Source organism: Pan troglodytes, chromosome 14 (assembly GCF_028858775.2).
Source record: "Pan troglodytes isolate AG18354 chromosome 14, NHGRI_mPanTro3-v2.0_pri, whole genome shotgun sequence".
Taxonomy (NCBI): Eukaryota; Metazoa; Chordata; class Mammalia; order Primates; family Hominidae; genus Pan; species Pan troglodytes.
Window position 1 is genome coordinate 32,012,356 of NC_072412.2, and position 19,745 is coordinate 32,032,100.

General features: G+C 42.7%; 1 long non-coding RNA gene across 1 annotated transcript in view; it reads right to left on the reverse strand.

The window, feature by feature from the left end:
- The window catches only part of LOC129136813 (uncharacterized), a 100,861-nt gene that overhangs the window by 52,439 nt on the left and 28,677 nt on the right, over nucleotides 1-19,745 (reverse strand). Inside the window, exon 4 of the long non-coding RNA XR_008538766.1 lies at nucleotides 14,201-14,266. This is a non-coding gene — a long non-coding RNA (uncharacterized LOC129136813). The remainder of the gene's footprint in view (nucleotides 1-14,200; nucleotides 14,267-19,745) is intronic.

The window sequence follows — 19,745 nt, forward strand, 5'->3', positions numbered from 1 at the left end:
ATTCCTTCTCTGCCTCTTTTATGTACTCTTATTCCTCAGCTTATTTCTTAAACTCAGTGTTGTCCAGGAATCTCCTTACATACCACTTTCCATTTCACCCCACTTATTCTCCTGATTGAATTATCATGGTTATGCCTATAATCTCAGCGCTTTGTGCATATTGGTGACTCCCAATACACATCTCCAGCTCCTACACTATCGTGGGCTCCTGCCTTGCACTTCTGTCTACTGGGCATATTCACATGGTGATCACACAGAAACCTCAAACTCCACATGTTCAAAACCAAACTCACTAGCTTCTCCAAGCTTGTTTGCTTTTGTGTTTGCGCCCTTGGTTAGTGGCATCTGCCCAGTCATCCAAGTTAGAAGCCTGGTGTCAACCTTGCCGCCTCTCTTTTACCCCCTACTTCCAAGTCAATTACCAGGACAGTTGGTTTGGCTTCTTTTGTACCTCTCATATCCTTCCTTCCTGTCTGATTCCATTATTACTGTTCTCATACAGCACGTTTTCCTCTATGCTGGATAGGTGAAACCACCTCCTAAAACCTTTTCACCTGAATGACCACCTCACCTTCTAGGTGGTTTTCGTGCCTCAAGTCTGTCACCCTCCCCTTCCATCCATCTTGCTCATTAACATCATTGTGGTCTTTCTAATGGGAAAGTCTAGATATGCATATTAATCTCCTATGGAAAACCTATTCCATTTCCCTACACTTGTGGAATTAAGTCTAAACTTCTTAACATGGTGTTATGGTTTAAATTTTGTCCCCAAAAAGATAAGCTCAAGACCTAATGCCCAATATCTGCAAATGAGACCTTATTTAGAAATAGAGTCTTTGCAGATATAATCAAATGAAAACGAGGTCATAGGGGATTAGGGTGGGCTTTAGTCCAACAATTGTTGTCCTGATAAGAAAAGGGAGGCTTGGCATGGTGGTTCATACCTGTAATACCAGCACTTTGAGAGGCTGAGGTGAGAGGATCACTTGAGCTCAGGAGTTTGGGACCAGTCGGGCAATGTAGTGAGACCCAGTCTCTAAGAAAAATAAATCAGATGCATACACCTGTAGTTCCAGCTCTGTGGCAGGCTGAGGTGGGAGGATCATTTAAGCTCAGGAGTTTGAGGCTGCAGTGAGCTATGATTGCACCACTGCACTCCAGTCTGGGCAACAGAGCAAGCCACTGTCTCAGAGAAAACAAACAATAACAAAAAAGAGAAATTTGGACAGAGACAGGCACACAGGAAAGAAGGCAATGTGGAGACAAAGTGGGAGATTGGAGTGGTGTGTCTACCAGCCAAGGAAGGCCAAGAATTGCTGACAACCATCAGAAACTAAGAAGAGGCAAGGAAGGAATCACTCCTGCAGCCTTCCGATAAATCATGATCCTGCCAACACTTTGATCTTGAATTTCTAGCTCCCAGACTGTGAGACAACACATTTCTGTTATTTACGCCACTCTGTTTATGGTACTTCATCACAGCAACCCTAGAAGATCAATACACATGACTTCATTGTCTTCATCTACCTGCTTATCTCATCTCTTGCCTTTCTCTCAAGTAAATCAGTCAAAGGAAAGCTTCTCCCTGCTTCCAGCCTCTGGATCCTCTCCTTTGCCTCTGGGCTTTTGCTCTGGAAAGGGTCCCTACCTTGCATGCAGACTCCTGCTCTCACCTTTTGAGATGACGTCAATCCCATCCTCCGCAGGCTTCTGTCATTCACACAGATTAACCATTCTCTCCTTGTGAGCTCTTGGCAAGCACTGGCAGCATAATATGGATAATACTGGGTGATAATTATGTTTGTAGATTTGTTTCCCGCACTAGGCCAGGAGCTCTTTGAGGGCAGCAATAAGCAGATCTTTCCGTCTTTCATATTCGGGGTAGAACCCAGAAGTTAGTTGCTGACCATTTGCTGAGTGATGGTCCTTTGATCCCAGGTCACTGGATCATATTTCTGAGAGGGTGCCTTCTAGAATTGGTGAAATGTGATACTAAGTGTAGAGGAAGGTGCTGCCAAAATGTGAAGTGGAGCAGTTAGCAATCCTTGTTCTTGAAGGGGACTGGTGGGTCCCTGAGCAAGTGCTTGCTGCTCTTCTGGCACTCCTGCATTCCAGAGCGTGCTGTGTCAGAGGCTCAGGACTGACCATGCGGGGCATTATTCAGAGTGTGGATATAGTATTTATATTTTATGGACTGTCATTGAGAAAGTGGATTTTCCACTCAGACTGCAATCTGGTATTTCTGGGCTGTAGGAGAGGAGAGTGAATGTCAGGTTGCTGGATGGTTCCTTTTAGTCTGCACAAGCACCACTGTGTCACGTTCAAGTTCATGTGCAGATCACTTGAGCTCCACTGGAAATTGGGTGTAAGTGAAGGGGTGAGTCTTGACATCTTGCCTTGCCTAAACAGATTTCTATCAGAATAATTGGTAATGCCTTCCTGAGAATTCATTTTTCTCTTCTGTCTCCTCTCTGGTCAATTCTGCCTGCTGCTGTTATATTTCAATCATGTCACCCTCTGCCCCCAAATTGTGGAAAACTCCACATGTCACACAGGATAAAGTTCAAGCTTCCACATACTCTTCACGTCTCTCTTCTCTCTGGCCTCAGTCTGTTATTGGGCTTGCTGCTGGCTCCCCTCCCTTCTCTCCTATTCTTTGTTGAAGGCCTTCCACTTAAATGCAGCTGTTGAATTGCTGTTCATTCTTCAAGGTTGAATGAGATGGCACCTCTTCCCTGAAGCCTTTTTCATTTCCCGATGGAAGCCATTGCTTCCACTTTAGGACTCAGAGAGTTTTGTTGATATAGTCCATCCTGCTCTACACTGGTTTCTTTTATGTGAATTTCTTCAAGTGTTACTGGAAATAGGAAGTAATTTCAGTACAACTGAGGAATTGTGATAGTTCCCTGTGACTTTTTTCAGTATGCTAATGTTTTCCAGAAATCAAGAGCATGCCTTCTCATAATTAGAGAGCAATATATGAAGACATTAAAGAAACAGCCAAAGATCTATAGAAGTGCCTTCCTTTAGTGCAAGTAGTGGCTAGTTTGGTATATTAGTCTGTTCTAATGCTGCCAATAAAGACATACCCAATGCTGGGTAATTTATAAAGGAAAGAGGTTTAATTGACTCACAGTTCAGCATGGCTGAGGAGGCCTCAGGAAACTTACAATCATGGTGGAAGGGGAAGCAAACACGTCTTTCTTCACATGGTGGCAGGAGAGAGAAAATCAGTGAAGGGGAAAGTCCCTTATAAAACCATTAAATCTTGTGAGGACTAACTCACTATCATGAGAACAGAATGGGGGAACTGCCCCCATGATTCAGTTATCTCCATCTAGTCACTCCCAGGATGTATGGGGATTATGGGAACTACAACTCAGGATGAGATTTGGGTGGAGACACAGCCAAACCTTATCATTTGGTGACCTCAGGCACCACTATTCTTTGTACATTTAGGTATTTAGTGAAGCTGTGTTGATGAAGAAGCTGCAAAGACATTTACCCATGTGTTAAGACAATGGGTTGTTAAAGAAAGCCACATTCCAGATCTGATGTTTAATTATAAGAAACAGATTTCTGTAAGAAACAAATGGCATCCAGAATCTACATCTTGAAGGAGATCATGGTATCCCTGGGTTGAACACTGCACAGGATTAATTGGCTAATTCTGGGTGCAAATGCTGGGAGGGTCTTAACTATGCTCCTAATTTTGTTAGAATTTTTACTTTTTGTAAGTGGTTTAGATGCAAAGTTATATACTTCTTGAATGGTTTTCACCTAACCCTTTTCCCCCAAGGTCTGTTATTTCTAGTGTGTACTTGTGCAGAACCCCAGGTTTTTCAGAAGCACACATATGGTGTAATAGAGGAGACTGCTGTAATGTACATCTGGCACATACATCTTTTTGTTGCTTGTCTACTGATGTCTCACTTTTTCAATCATAAAGGCAGAAACCAGGCCTTATTTTTTAAAATATATTTTCCACATTGGTGAAGGGGATATTTTCATAGCTTTTGACAGTTGTAATGGTTAATACTGAGTGTCAACTTGATTGAATTGAAGGATACAAAGTATTGATCCTGGGTGTGTCTGGGTGGGTGTTGCCAAAAGAGATTAACATTTGAGTCAGTGTACTGGGAAGGCAGATACACCCTTATTCTGGTGGGCATAATCTAATCAGCCACCAGCGAATAGAAAGCATGAAGAAAAATGTGAAAAGGTGAGACTGGCCTACCCTGCCAGCCTACATCTTTCTCCCATGCTGGATGCTTCCTGCCCTCAAACATCAGACTCCAAGTTCTTCAGTTTTGATACTTGGACTGGCTCTCCTTCTCCTCAGCTTGCAGACAGCCTACTGTGGGACCTTGTGATCATGTAAGTTAATAATAAACTCCCCTATATATATATATATCTTATTAGTTCTGTCCCTGTAGAGAACCCTAATACAACAGGTGTCTAGGTGAAGACACATCGTGTTCTATTTGAAATTGATTGAGCTGATTCCTTGTCCAACTTGGTGTCCTCAACACAGCAGCCATATTTTCAATGTAAGAATAAATGTTCAGGCAAGGGGGTTCTTCCTGATTATTTTGCATAGGGGTTGTCTCAACCTTGAAGATGTATTAGGATCTCCTAGAGGGCTTTTAAAATGTTATTAGTATCGGGGCCACACCCCTAGATATTCTGATTTAATTTGTCTGGAGTAAGACCCATGATTGAGGGCTTTTAGAAAACTCCTTATATTAGTCTAACATGCAGTAGGATTGAAAACCACTGGTGTAGACCATATGTGCTATAGAAAGAACAATAGGCCAGGCATGGTTGCTCATGTCTGCAATCCCAACACTTTGGGAGGCAGAGGTAGACGGAGCGCTTGAGGCCAGAAGATGGAGACAAGCCTGTGCAACATAGAGAGACCACCATCTCTAAAAAAAAACACACACACACAAAAAAACAAACACTCCAGCATGGTGGTTAATGCCTCTACTCCCAGCTACTCGGGAGGCTGAGGCAGGAGAATCCCTTGAGGAGCTCAGGAGTTTGAGGTGCAGTATGCCATGATCACGCCACTGTACTCTAGGCTAGGTGACAGAGTGAGACCTTGTCTCTGGAAAAGAAAAATAGAAAGAATAATAAATTAATTCAGCTATGACCAAGATGGTTTGGCTTTGGGATGCAAGCAGGGGTCCTATCACCACAAGGGGGTGATGGTTCTTTTGCTGCAGAGATCACAATTGAAGGCCCTGGTACCCTTCTCAAAGACTTTCAGCCTCTGCCTCTGCTGGACTTATGGTTGCAGCTTCACTAAGGCTAACAATCCAGCTGCCATCACTTTATTGACTCTTCTAGAATTCTCTCTCACTTCCCTTTGTACTTTCATACTCCTCCTCTGGGATTCCAGTTTTATTTCATTCATCTTTCTCCGTGTACTTTTAGGGTTCCCATCTGAATTCGCTTCCTGCTCATCATCTCTCAACTCTGGATCTTTTACATTCCAGCCATTACCCTCACTTTAACAGTTTAACTATCAGCCAAAAATGCTTTGGGAGTTCCCCATGGAAGCTCTCTGATATTTCTATTTGTCCCACAGGAAGCTGTTGCTGTTTTAAAATAACTTATTTATTTCTGACCCTTTAGAGTAAACTGTTTCTCTTTAAAAATAAATTCTAATTACATAAGGGAAAATTCATGAAGACCTGAGCATGAAGAATAAAGATAGATCTTCACATTCCTCTAAAAGGAAGTATAAATACCACTATTTCATCAGGGCCCTACCAAGAAATTTGATATAGTGGTAAATCCAAGGCTTTGGCTATCAGAAAGATCTAGAGTTAAATTATGAGTCTACCATTTATTAGTTGTGTGATCTGGGGCAAGTTATTTGTGATTTATGAGAATCAATTTTCTCATCTGTAAAGTAAGTATGATAATATCTATTTCATTGGGCTGTAAATATTTAAAAATTAAATACATGCAAAACAGGAGATTTGATTTTCTAGTCACACAGAATAATTTGTATGAGACTTATCCTTCACCATAAACAATGATAAAACTAGACAGAATATACAATGCAATTACCTCCAGTCACTGGACAAAGGTAAAGAAGGACTGTGATCCCTGAGAGTAGGGGAACACATGTGGTGAGCCCTACATTCTTCCTGGTTCCCTAACCGGGAACACTTTTCATACTACGCTTCAGGGAGGCAGAACCCAAGCATAGTAGCAGTCTTTCTGAGCAGGGATGGCAGATACTGGAATTGGTTCTTAAAGCAGCTGAAATTGGTGACTAGGGTACCTAAAAAGGGAAGTGTGTAGGATGGAAACTTTGGAATTCTGTGTGGAATTCACCGTAGGTCTGTGGCTAAGAGCTGGCATTTAACACACATAGCAAGACTCCACAAGTCAAATTGAGAGCTACTGTATGTCTGAGAGCTAGAGAGAGATACCAGATGTGCCACAGTGTTAGGAGGCATGGAAACTCTAGCTAAGCCAGAGTGGGGAGACCATACTGAGTGTCTCAGGCAATAAGCGGAGAATCAAGAGAGGCCACACATTGATTAAGAACCATGCCCTAGCATAAGATTATGTCTTAGGACTAAGGGCAAAACCAAACTAGACCTATCCTGTTATAGACTGAACGTTTGTGTCCCCTCTCCCACCCAAATTCATATGTTGAAATCCTACCCCCAGTGTGATCATATTAGGAAGTGGGGACTTTATGAGGTAATTAGCTCATAAAGATAGAGCCCACATGAATGGGAGTAGTGCCTTATAGAAAGAAACATGAGAAAGAGAATCTCTGTCTTGGCCATGTGAGCACACAACAAGGTGGCTGTCTGAAAACCAGGAAGAGTGCCCTTATCAGTCACTGGACCTGCTGGTGCCCCGGTTTTGGATATTGCATCCTCCAGAACTGTGAGAAATAAATGTTTGCTATTGAAGCCACTCAGTCTATGGTAATTTTTTATAGCAGCCTGAATTGCCTAAGGTATAACTTAAGAGAATTAAACTAAAACTATCTTGTTGAACCTAACTAGATAAAAGAAGCCAACAGTTATTTAACTTCGTACCAGAAAAAAATTCACCACCTTTTAACAGAAAATGACATAATACAGATTCCATATAACATTCCATTACAACATCTAGTTTACAATTAAAATTACTGGACATGTGAATAAACAGGAAGATGTAACCCATAGTCAAGAAATGAAAACAGTTCATTTAAACATATTGTTGAGATAACACAGATGTTGAAATGAACAGAGGAGGACTTTAAAGTAGCTATTATAGCTCTGTTCAAAGATTAAAGGAAAAGATGGTTGTAATAACTGCACAGATGGAGAATCTTTGTAGAGAAATGGAAACCAGAAGAAAGATCTGAATATAAATTATAGTGTTATAAGAAAAATATCTGAAGTAAAAATTAACTGTGTGGGATCAATAACTGACTGGAGACTGCAGAATAAAGTGTTGGTATATTTAAAGATGTATCCATAAAAATTATTTAATCTTAAGAACATAAAGAAAAGGGACTGAAAAGAAGACACAGAGTCTCAGTGAATCAGGAGATAATATTGAGTGATCTAACATGCATGTAATGGGGGCTCCAGGAGTATAAAAGAGAGAAAATAGGTAAGAAAAAATATTTGAGGAACATTTGGAGAATTAATGGCTGAAAAGTTCTAAAATTTAGTGAAAAACTCAACCTATAGATCCAAGAAGCTTAGTAGACCCCAATCAGGATTTTTTAAAAAAAGCCTACCAAATTTAAGTATGTTAAACTGAAATAAAAAAACCTGTTAGCATTGAATTTTATACCTAATGACAATATTTTAAAAATATGATGTGAAATAAAAGCAGTTCACATAAAAGCTGAGAGAATTCATCACCAGGAGACCTGCATAAGAAATGTTACAGGAAGGTTTTCAGACTGAAGTAAAGTGCAACCAGAGAGGAATTTGGATTTATGGGAAGGAATGAAGAAAATCTAAAATGGAAATTACATATGTGAATATGAAGACTATTTGTTTCCCTTAATTTTTTAAAAAGACAACTCAGTGTTTAAAACAAAAAGGATATTGTATTGTCATTTATAAAATATGTAGAAGTAAAGAATATAACAATAATAGCACAAAGAATGGGAGTATATGGGGACCGTCTTCCTAGTTGTAAGTTGTAAATTTTTACATTTCCATGTAAAGTGGTAAAATTTTAACTCTAAGTAAACTGAGCTAAATTAAGGATGAACATTATCATCTCTAGAGCAATCAAAAGGTATATCTAAAAAAGGAATTAAAATGAAATACTAAAAATAGGCAATTAACCTATGATAAAGTAGGAAAGAAAGATCAGAGCAACAAAAACCACACAGCAAAAGAGGAAACAAATAGCAATATGATGGACTCAAAACGAACCCTATCAGTAATTATATTAAGTGTAAATAGCTAGTCATTTCAGTTAAGGAAAGATATTGTCAGACTATATGAAAAATAAGGTTCAAATATGTGCTATTTACAAAAGATGCACTTTAAATATAAAGATACAAAGATTAAATGTAAAGGGATGGAAAAAGATATACCATACAATGGTAAGCATAAAATTAAAATTAGAGTGGATTTGAAGGTAAGAAATATCATCAGAGATGAAGAGAGACATTGCATAATGATAAATATATATTCATTCAGAAATATGAGGAATGAAAGAGGCAATATTATCTCAGATCCTATAGACATTAAAGAATATTAAGGGAAATGTTATGAAACTCTTTATGCAAAAAACATAATAACTTAAAAAGGACAAATTCCATGAGAAACACAATTTATCAGAAATGTAGAGGCTGGGCATGGTGGCTCATGCCTGTAATCCCAGCATTTTGGGAGACCGAGGCGGGTGGATCACGAGGTCAGGAGTTCGAGACCAGCCTGGCCAACCTGGTGAAACCCCATCTCTACTAAAATACAAAAATTAGCTGGGTGTGACGGTGGGTGCCTGTAATCTCAGCTACTCAGGAGGCTCAGGCAGGAGTATCACTTGAACCTGGGAGGCGGAGTTTGCAATGAGCCGATCGAGCCATTGCACTCTGGCCTGGGTGACAGATCGAGACTCTCTCTTGAAAAAAAAAAGAAAAAAAAAAAAGAAATTCTAAAGACATGCATGTTTCCTGTGAGAATAGTGAATTCCCACATCTCCCTGAACCTTCTGGGCCTGCAGAAGTAGCCCACTCAAGCCTGATAAAGGCTAGCACCTTCCTTGCTTAAACATAATGAAGAGACCTCTGCCTTGCAATACAATGTATACTTCTCTCAGGATCTATTTCCACCTCCTCTCCAGGTGTCAGATGAATAATGGGTTCAAGTGTCAAGCCAATCTGGCTGCATAAGGATTGGTTCTGTTTAGGGAGGAAAGGCACTCACTGAAAGAGCCACAGGTCCTCCACATTTACTGGCAGGAGCTGAGAAAGTCTATGTGGCACTAGATTCTGAGGAATGGTTCAAGGGTGGCAGAACACACACTTGGGAAGGGAAAGTTTATTGATATGTTAGCATTCTCTAGGGATAAGGACTTAACACCCTGACATGGTGCTAGTATGGCTTGTGATGGAAGCTTGGAAAAAGTGATGGTCCAAACAAAATGAAGTAGAAATGTCAGAATTGCTGTGGCAGACAGTGAACTTCTTCCACTGTCTAAGACCAAAAGGTGTAGAGAAGTGGGCAGGATAGAGTTAACATGCTACACAAAGGTGAAAAACCCACCAGCCAATCCCAGGGGACACCATGTTTACCAAAGAGACAGGTAATGCAAGGGTGAGGGCCACCACCCAGGCTGCTGGTAGGCAATTCTGTTAAATAACTGGGCTCCTTGATAGTAATGCGGATAAGACCCTGAATAACAGAGGCCAGATGGCACAACGTTCTTAATGAGCATCAAAGTTGAAAGCCGCCTCATGGGCATGTGATGCTGAGCTATAGAGATGAGTAATGGGACATGGTGTCCTATGGGCAAGAGAGATGGGCTGCCAACAAGGGTATTGTTCAACTGAAGCAAGTAAAAGAAATCAAGGATAGATTACCATGAGGCTGAAGGCAGCTGCCCCAATAAAATAGCGTAATCCCTTGCCCTATTTCCTCATTTGAACCAGTTTTCAGGCCTAGAGCCCATTGACTGAAGGAGAGGCTGGGTCCCCAGGAGGAACAACCCTGCCACACCACAGCAAGTATATATGATAAGTCTCCCACTCCTTCCTCCAGGGACCTATGGCCATTTACTTGGGTAATTGTACAGCATGGAAAGGGATAACCAGCTGTTTCAAGGACTGTTGGACACAGGTTTTGAGTCATTGGTACCTGCAACTGAAGCATCATCGTGGCCACCCTATGAGAGTGGGGACCTATGGAGGCTGGCTAGTGAATGGAGACCTGGCTCAGATTTGTTTCATGGCTCTCTTATCGAACCCAAGCTCCCTCCTGGTGGTCACTTCTCTGGTTCCTGGACACATATTTGAATGTGTGTCCACATTCAAACATGGTAGTATGGTAGTATGTAAACTACCACATACTTGGTAGTTTAAATAATTCCCACATTTGAGCCCAAAACTATGCTATAAAAGCTAATATAGGCCAGGCGCGGTGGCTCACGCCTGTAATCCCAGCACTTTGGGAGGCTTAGGAGGGTGGATCACCTAAGGTCAGGGGTTTGAGACCAGCCTGGGCAACATGATAAAACCCGTCTCTATTAAAAATACAAAAATTAGCCAGGCGTGGTGGTGGGTGCCTGTAGTGCCAGCTACTCGGGAGGTTGAGGCAGGAGAATTGCTTGAACCCGGGAGGCAGAGGTTGCAGGGAGCCGAGATTGCGCCATTGCACTCCAGACGGGGTGACAAGAGTGAAACTCCGTCTCAAAGAAAAAGCTAATATAGTGGGGAAGACCCAGTGGAAACCGCTGAATCTTCACTCTGTCCCCAAAGATAGTAAAACAAAAATCATATTGTATCTGGGGTTGAATGGTAGAGATAGTGCCACTCTTAAAGATCTAAGGTCAGGGCATCGTGGCTCACACCTGTAATCCCAGCACATTGGGAGACCGAGATGAGAGGATCACTTGAGGCCAGGAGTTTGAATCCAGCCTAGGCAACATAGTGAACTACAAAAAAAGTTAAAAAATTAGCTGGGCATGGTGGCAGGTTACCTGTAGTACCAGCTACTCAGGAGACTAAGGCAAGAGGATCACTTGAGCCCAGGAGTTCAAGGCTGCAGCAAGCTATGATCACATCACTGTACTCCAGCCTGGGCAGCAGAGTGAGACCCTGTCTCTAAAACAAATACATAAAGAAATTAGTTAAAAAAATGTAAAGGATGCGCAAGTGATTACCTCCTCACTTGTACATGTTGCTCACTTGACTGTCTCCTACACTGGATCCCAGGAGTGGGCTCCCACCAATTCAACTAGGTTAAAGCCCTAATTACAACTACTGGGCTAGATGTAGTATCATTACTATGGTATATGAACATGGCCTCTGGCTCATGGAATATGGCCATTCATCTAGCAAATGTGTTGTCTTCTCTCCATTTCAGGAAAGGATACCAGAAGCAGTTTGCATTAATGTGTGACAAACAACAGTATGGATTTATAGTCTTTCTCTAGGTTTTATGCTAACTCATGCCCTCTGTCATAATATAGTCCCATGGGACCCAGACTATCTGGACATTCTAGAAAACATTATATTGGTCTAGTATGCAGAGGAATTACGTTAATTGAACTGATGAGCAAGAAGTGGCAAGTATGTAGGAGGCCTTGATAAGACACATGCACTCCAGAGGGTAAAAGATAAACCCAATAAGGTTTCAGAGGCCACCTGGGCAATGAAATGTTAGAGGTCCAGTGGTCTGAGGCATGCCGGGATATTCCTCCAAAATAAAGAGTGGATTATTTCTTCTTGTACCTTCCACTAGTAGAAAGGAAGCACAATGCCTGATTGGCCTTTTGGGTGTGTGGAGAAAGCATAGTCCACACTTGGGCATAATGCTCAGACCCATTGATTGGAGGATGTGGAAAGCTTCCAGCTTTGAGTGGGGTCCAGAGGAGAAAGGGCTCTGGGGCCTGGACTTGGCAGACTTTGCCCAATTTTGATAGTAAATGGATAAGGACAGTGGTAAGAGGCCAAGGCCTGAGAAGCCATGGTGACTAGGACTCAGACCCCTTAGGAAGGAAGTTCTGGTTCACTCCACCAGGCAAGTCACTAGAACAGCAGACACACTAGTCTAGGGTGAGGGAAATGTAGAATGGGTGGTAGAGGAAGGAAATCATGAATATCACTTGGGGTCTGTGACAACCTGCAGCAGCTGGGACTGTAGTTTGTCCTGTTAACATTCAGAATCCTAAAGGAGCTATTCCCAGAGGGGGTAAACTTACTATACAAGTCAAGTGAATACAAGCAGTACAAGGGCTGCACTATAGTGGAGTCTGTGCTGGTCACCCAGATGCCCCCTCTGGGACGGAAGAGCTTATTTTCCTAGCTGCTAGGGTTGCTGGCTGCTGCTGGCTGCTGGCTGACGCCTACCCTGGGTGAAGCCCACAGTTAATGACGGGTCAAGGTGATGTTTTGAAGGCCAGACAATGTGGCCTCAATTGGTGACATCTATGAAAGGCCCTCCCCGTTTCAGAGCTCCCTGTGGTGTCTGCTGGGGCCTCTCTTGCAATTGTTTTATGGTTCAACTTCTTTCCCTGCCCAGGTCTGCTATCTAATTCCCTGATAGGTGTTGTTTCCCAGATCATGCCCAAATATGCTTCCTATACATGAGGGTTTTTCTCAGATATTTTCCCCCCAGAGCAGACCCACAACACTAGGAAATCCAGTATGTCATAGCCCCATCCACCTCCCCCTGGCCATCAGATTTGAAGCATTTGAAAGTCTGCTGATAGACAGAGTCCAAGCCCATGTCACAACTGGTCCAGAGTGTACTGACCCACCTGTGGTCATTTCCCTGGTCCTTGGGCGTATAATGTAAATGGATATATTAGTAGACAGAAACCTCAGATTGGTTATTTTACTTGTGGTTCTCTGACTCATAGGGAAGGCCAAGTGGAGGCCTCTGAGATGACCCCCACCCATTCCCACATCTCCAGCCAAGATAATAAGTCAAAAACAAAATCTCATTTTGGTGGGATGGCAAAAATTAGTATCCGCTACTGCCCCAACCCCTGCCCCAGAGATTTGCAGGGATGGTTGTCTTGACCTTATCCCCATGCAAGTCATCTGCCTGACAACGGCTGCTGTGAATTTAATCAAGTGGTAGCTCCAGATTATAGTTGTGTATATATTGTATCTTTACTTGAACAAATTAGCCCAGCCTCTGTCAGTTAATATGTAGCTATCAATCTGGCAAATGCGTGCTTTTCAATTTCTATCAAGAGGAAGGATCTGAAGCAGTTTAAATTTACTTGTAATGGACAGCAGGATACATTCCTTGCCATGTCTCAGACCTATGCTTTTGCTATTGTCTGAATATTTGTATCCAATATTTCAAGACTATGCTTTTCTATTGTCTGAATATTTGTATCCAATACAAATCCATATATTGAAATCCTAACCCCCAAGGTGATGATATAAGGAGGTGGGGCCTTTGGGAGGTGATTATGTCATGAGGGCAGAGTCCTCATGATTGAAATGAGTACCCTTATGAAGGAGACCACAAAGAGCTAGCTAGCCCCTTCCACCAGGTGAGGATGCAATGAGAATGTGCTGTCTATGAGGAATGAACCCTAACCAGACACCAAATCTGCTGGTGTTTCGATCTTGGACATGTTAATTTAGATCTGGAGGAGGAGGCGGCAAATACTTTGGATGCCCTGTTAGGACACCCATACATCAGAAAATAGGAAATAAATCTAAAAAATCCAGGGGCCTCTCAGATTAGTGAAATTTTAGCAATCCAGTTGCCTGGGGCAAACTGATGCTCTATGATGTAGCTATGGTGTACCAGAATGTTTTATGGTGTCTTTGACAAACATCACTGGGAGGGTTGCAGGGCAGAATCCTAGAGTTCTAGAGCAAGACCTTGCCATCTGTACCACAGAACTATTCAGCACTTGAGAAGCAGTTCTTGGCTTGCTACTGGGCCTTGGTATAGACTGAATAACTGACCTTGTGACAGCAAGTGGCTGGAGTCTTCCATCATATCTTGGGTATTTTCAGACTTACCAATCAGACAGGTGCAGCAGCAACCCATCATACCATGGAATTATTACATTTGGGACCTGGGCATCTCTGAAAAACACAAGTTATAAGAATAAATCATCCATATCTATGTACACCTATCTCTTTTGCACCAGTGTCTGCACTATGGTCTTATTGGTGCTTCCCTAGGACCAGCTGATGAAGGAGGAAAAGTCTTGGACCTTGTTCATGGGTGGGTCAGCTCAATGAGTTGGTACAATTGGTATGTTGCTACATTACAGCTCTGCTCAGTGATCGCTCTGAAAGACAGTGGTAGGGGAAATTCTCCCAGTGGGCAGAGCTTAGAATAACATGCCTGGCAATCAATTTTATGTGGAGGGAGAAGTCTGAGGTAAGGAAACACTCAGATTAATAAGCAGCATTGAATGGCTTAGCTGTTCAGCCAGAGGCTTAGGATAGGCAAGATTGGAAGCTCAGAAACAAGATGTCTAAATAAGAGGTGTGTGATACATCTAGGGGAGTGTGAGGACCTTTGTGTTCTCATCAATGCCAATGAGAAGCATCGTCTGCACAGGAGGCACAGAACAACCAAGGGAGTAGGACGATGCATTCAGCGGAAATCAGTGTGGACCCTTTCCTTGGTCACCCTAGTTATTGCATAATGAGGCTGTGGGCATGTTAGTAATGGAGGTGGAGACAGAGGCTATGCATGGGCCCAATAACGTGGGATTAATTGCAAGGCTGATCTAGCTTCTATCATTGCTGACCGTCCGAACTGTCAGCAGCCAAGACTGGCTGCTGACAGTTCTGACAGTCAACAATGATAGTAGCTAGATTCCTTGATATGGAATCACCTGCTAGGAGACCAACCAGCTATCTGGTTGCAGGTTGATTACATTAGGACTCTTCCATCCTGGAAGGCATGCTGAGTCATCCTACTGGGATGATTTCAAACTCCAGGTATGGGTTTCCTTTCCTGCCTTTAGTGTTTCAGCTAGCATGAGTCTACAACGGTTCTCAGTCTTTTTGATTTGTCATCATGGGATCCCACACCATACCACCTCAGACTAAATGACCCACTTTACAGTGAAGGAATGTGACAATGGACACATGACCTTGCCCTCCACTGGTGCTACTGTATTCCACATCATTCAGAAGTGGCTGGCCTGATAGAATGTTGGGATGGCTTCTTAAAGGTGCAGATTACTTGTCAACTTAGAGATGATACCCAGAAAGGATGGGACACCATTCTTCAAGATGGAGTGAATACTTTAAACCAATGACTAGTATACATTTTTCTCATAGGTAGAATACATAGGTCTGGGAACCCGGTGGTTGAAGTAGGACCCTGTGACCTTGCCTTAAAAAAAAGCAGCACAAGTGGATCTGAGTGGTACAAGGGCTGGACTGTGACAGCCTCTCTTAGTGCCCTGCTCACCTATCTGGGATCCTAGCATTTCATTGCATTCTGGATGACTTTCAACTCCCAGTGTCTACTTCTCTGCACTAGAGAACTTTTCCTACAAGTGCAGAAAGCTGCTCTGCCTGCTTGCCCAGCAAGCTGGAAATACTGGGGAATTAACAGCTCTCTGGGATCAGCCCTCAGCCCAAAGGCAGACAGAAGTGAATGTATAAATACCCCAGGTCCTTCATCAGTCAAGTAGGATAGCTTTGAGGCATGTAATTTGCAGTTTCTTAGAGTTTTCCTGTGGGATTACTCAGTAGCTGCCCATTGTTTCAGCTGGTTTAATATGCACAATTTATTCGCCGCTTTTTCCTGTCTGTATCACTTTTCTACTTCTCTGCAATTTTTGCTTGTGACTTCCAAATAAACTACTTGTGCTCAAATCCTTGTCTCAGAGTCTGTGTCTGGGAGAATCCAGATGAGATAGTTTCCTACAATGTTTCTACCTTTATTCTCCATTTGCATGGGTTTCTTACTCATATGTCCCATTCTGTTTTATCATACGTCATCTTTTGAATTATGTTTCCCGGCAATAGACCCCTACAGTTCCTTTTCCTTCACTGAAGGCAATCTAGTCCCTGTTACCTTCAGGCTCCAGACCAAGTGGAAAAATATCACCCGGGGCTAACTGAAAAACAGAACTCAAATATCTAAGGCAGTTTAACAAAAGCCATATGCAATTAGTAGTAGAACTGGGAATAGATATGCCTTTTCAAAGACAACAGAGCTGGCATAAGTTTCACCAGGTTGGGAATACAAATGATAACCTTAGGCCATCATCTTGCCCACAAGTTCTTAACATCCCTCAAAGATGATACCAATTATTTCTGAGTGATTGATTCCAAGTTGGCATTCCAGAATTTGGGTTCTTTCTCTCCCTTTCTGGCTCCCGTTCTAGTCAACATCCACAGCGCTGGAACTGGCCAATATGTTCTTGGTGATAATGCCAATGACTTTGCCAAGGGGATTGTCTCTCAAGGCTCTGGCTCCTTTGGTTCATGACACAGTCCAGGAAGCTGTCGAGTGTCCCTGTCAGCCATTGTGATGATGTCCCTGGTGAGAATACCCATGTCCTCACTAGAAGCCTGTCTCTGAAGCTCTCAGAGCTGCCATTCCTGGGGTGCAGGAATAGTCCAACCAAAACCACAGAGCGTGGCCCCTTCCAGACTTCTGAAGCTACACGGTTGGTGCTTGAGTTTTCATTTCATTTCTCAAGAGCATCTCCTTTAGCTTCTGAACCTCATCCCCAATTCTCTGACAGCCACCGATTAAACAAAAGCATGCATATCAACCCAAGAACAAACAGCAATTTTCCTGCATAAAAATGACTCAAACCATTCTTAAAATATCAAATGAAGTAAAATTTCCCCAAAGACAACTCAATGTATAGAGTAGAAAGTGTACTTTACATGCAGATAATATTTTTTTGTGAGCACAAAGAGCATTTCAGTCTCAAGAACCACAGCTGTGTCTCAAAAGCCTCTTCTCCAATTATGGTCCTGGCTTGATATTTACATACCCAAATGGCCCATTTGAGTGGTTTTCCAGAAACAGTGTCCTCCAATGTCTTCCTCTCTTTCCAACCCAAATTACTTAGAAATGGCAGTGCTTCGCTTCCAGCTTCCTCTTCACTCCACACAGATTTCCTTCATTTCTATAATTTTTTTCAGTGATTTTCGGGCCAAGTTTTAAGAGACCAGCAGTATGTTCAAGGGATCATCTCAGGTAAATGTCTTAAAAATGGACCATTTCCCCTGCGGTGAGGGAGGGAGGTGGAAAGTCCTGTAGCTTTCCTGGACAGACTAGACCATGGATGCTGACCAACCCAGAGCCATAGGTCTGGGCCCTTCTCCAGCATATTCAGGCAACTAAGAGTCAGCTTTTAAGCATAGCCTCATGTCAGAGACCCTGGGTCCAGGCTGATGACCAATGGTCTTTCTGACTCTAAGTGCAAGACTGTTTTCTGATGCCTCTTAGAAAAGACGCTGGGATTTTGAGGATGGCAGGGCCACTTCCATGAGTGTCCCCATGGGGACCAGCTCTGGGCAGCTCTTGCCAACCACCCCAGTAGGAAAGTGACCATTGCAAACTTTCTGCAGGTGAGACAGACCTGCTAATCATTACAAAATGGCTGAACCATGTGCGGACAGCCTGGAAAAAGCAGTCATTTTCAATATGAGTTTTAAAGCCTTCACCAAGTCCCTTGCCAACCCAGCTAATAGAAGGGAGGCTTGGGAAAGCTTACTCATCCTGCTTAGCCCAACTTTGTTCTGCCTCCTACTCAGTCATAAATTGCTGCACAGGCTGTGCTGGCTAAATCGACATTAAGAGTTATTAAAGGAATGAGTCTACAGTTTAGGAAATGTGCATTCATGATAGGCTTCTGCAGTCTTAGGAAGATCCAGGGCAGGGAAGGGGAAGCTGACAGTTGCAGAGGTGGGGCCTCACAGCTTGGAAAGTTGGAAGAAATCCTGATGCTCTTGGAGGCCCAGTGCCCCCCGTTAAGGAGACACAGCCATAAAGGAACCCTATGGTGACTCATGCAGCCTTGTCTGTGATACTGACTGATGGTCTGTGGGTTTATGTCTGGTTTCCACACACAGGTTTGTGTATGCATGTCTTCCTCCAAAAATCATCATTTTAATTTTTTGGCAGCCTAGTGGTATTCATCTTGGAGTGTGAGTGGAGGTTCCTCCTGTCTGTATATTGGCAGCTCTAGCTTCCTGTCTACCATGGCCCATGGGCCTCCCTACACCCAGAAGCAACACTTGTTCCTCTGTGTTGCTTGGTTAACATGGAACACACCCAATCTGCTCTTGCACTTGCTTCTTTAACTCTTGTGGTGTCACCTACGCATTTGTGTATAACTTGTTTTCTCTACCAGATTGTGACCTCCTGGAGTATGGAAAATATCTGGTCTTCTCACTGTGCTATGGAGACAGTAGGTGTTCCACAAAAATAGTTTGCATGAGTAATTATGGAGCTGCTTCTGGGGCTGGCATCTGGAGGAAGACAATTACCTGTTACTTTAATTTTCTATACAGGGAGAGCAGATATACTTGTTAGAATTTATTGTAAAACAAGATGAAGCTTGTCTATGACTTAAGCAGCCAAGACGTGGTGCCCAGGTTTTGTTGAAAGGTTTACTTTGGCACTTTTCCAGATAACTGTGTTTGCCAGAAGAGTGACCACTGGATAGTAGTAGCGAAGGTTTAATGACATCTTTGCTGTATGCCAGAGAACTTTCTGTGGGCTGTATGTGCATTAACACATTTAATCTTCAAAACAGTTTGAGTTAAGTTCCCCATCACACCTATTTTACAGATGAAGAAACTGAGATAGGCTGGGCACGGTGGCTCACGCCTGTAATCCCAGCACTTTGGGAGGCTAAGGTGGGCAGATCATGAGGTCAGGAGTTCAAGACCATCCTGGCCAACATGGTGAAACCCTGTCTCTGCTAAAAATACAAAAATTAGCTGAGTGTGGTGGTGTGTGCCTGTAATTCCAGCTACTTGGGAGGCTGAGGCATGAGGATCGCTTGAACCCAGGAGGCAGAGGTTGCAGTGAGCTGAGATTGCGCCACTGAACTCCAGCCTGGTGACAGAGCGAGACTCCGTCTCAAAAAAAAAAAAAAAAAAAAAAAAAAAAAGAAACTGAGATATGTAGAGATTAAGTACCCCACCCAAAATCACATAACCAAAAAATTATGGAGCTGGGATTTCAGATCAGGCATTCTGACTTGAGAAACTGTACTCTTAACCGGGATGCTATAGGACCTCTCAAAAAACTTGAAACACACTGACCCACCCACCCATCCATCCACCTATCCATCAAATGTTTAAGCCCCTTTGAAATAAATAGCTTATATATAATGACTATATCTTTAAATCTTCTGCTCCACACCTCTTCTCAATGCCCTTCTTAGCTCTCAGACTTGGTAGAGGGCATCCACAGTGAATAAAACCTCTGGCTAGGGTTTTGGAAGCAATAAAGAACACTGGAAATGATGACAGTAAGTTGGAGTCCACTAAGTTTATCCTGGAGAAATGAAGAGAAGGACTTGCTGGAAATTATATGATTTGGGATACATATGAAAATTCTAGG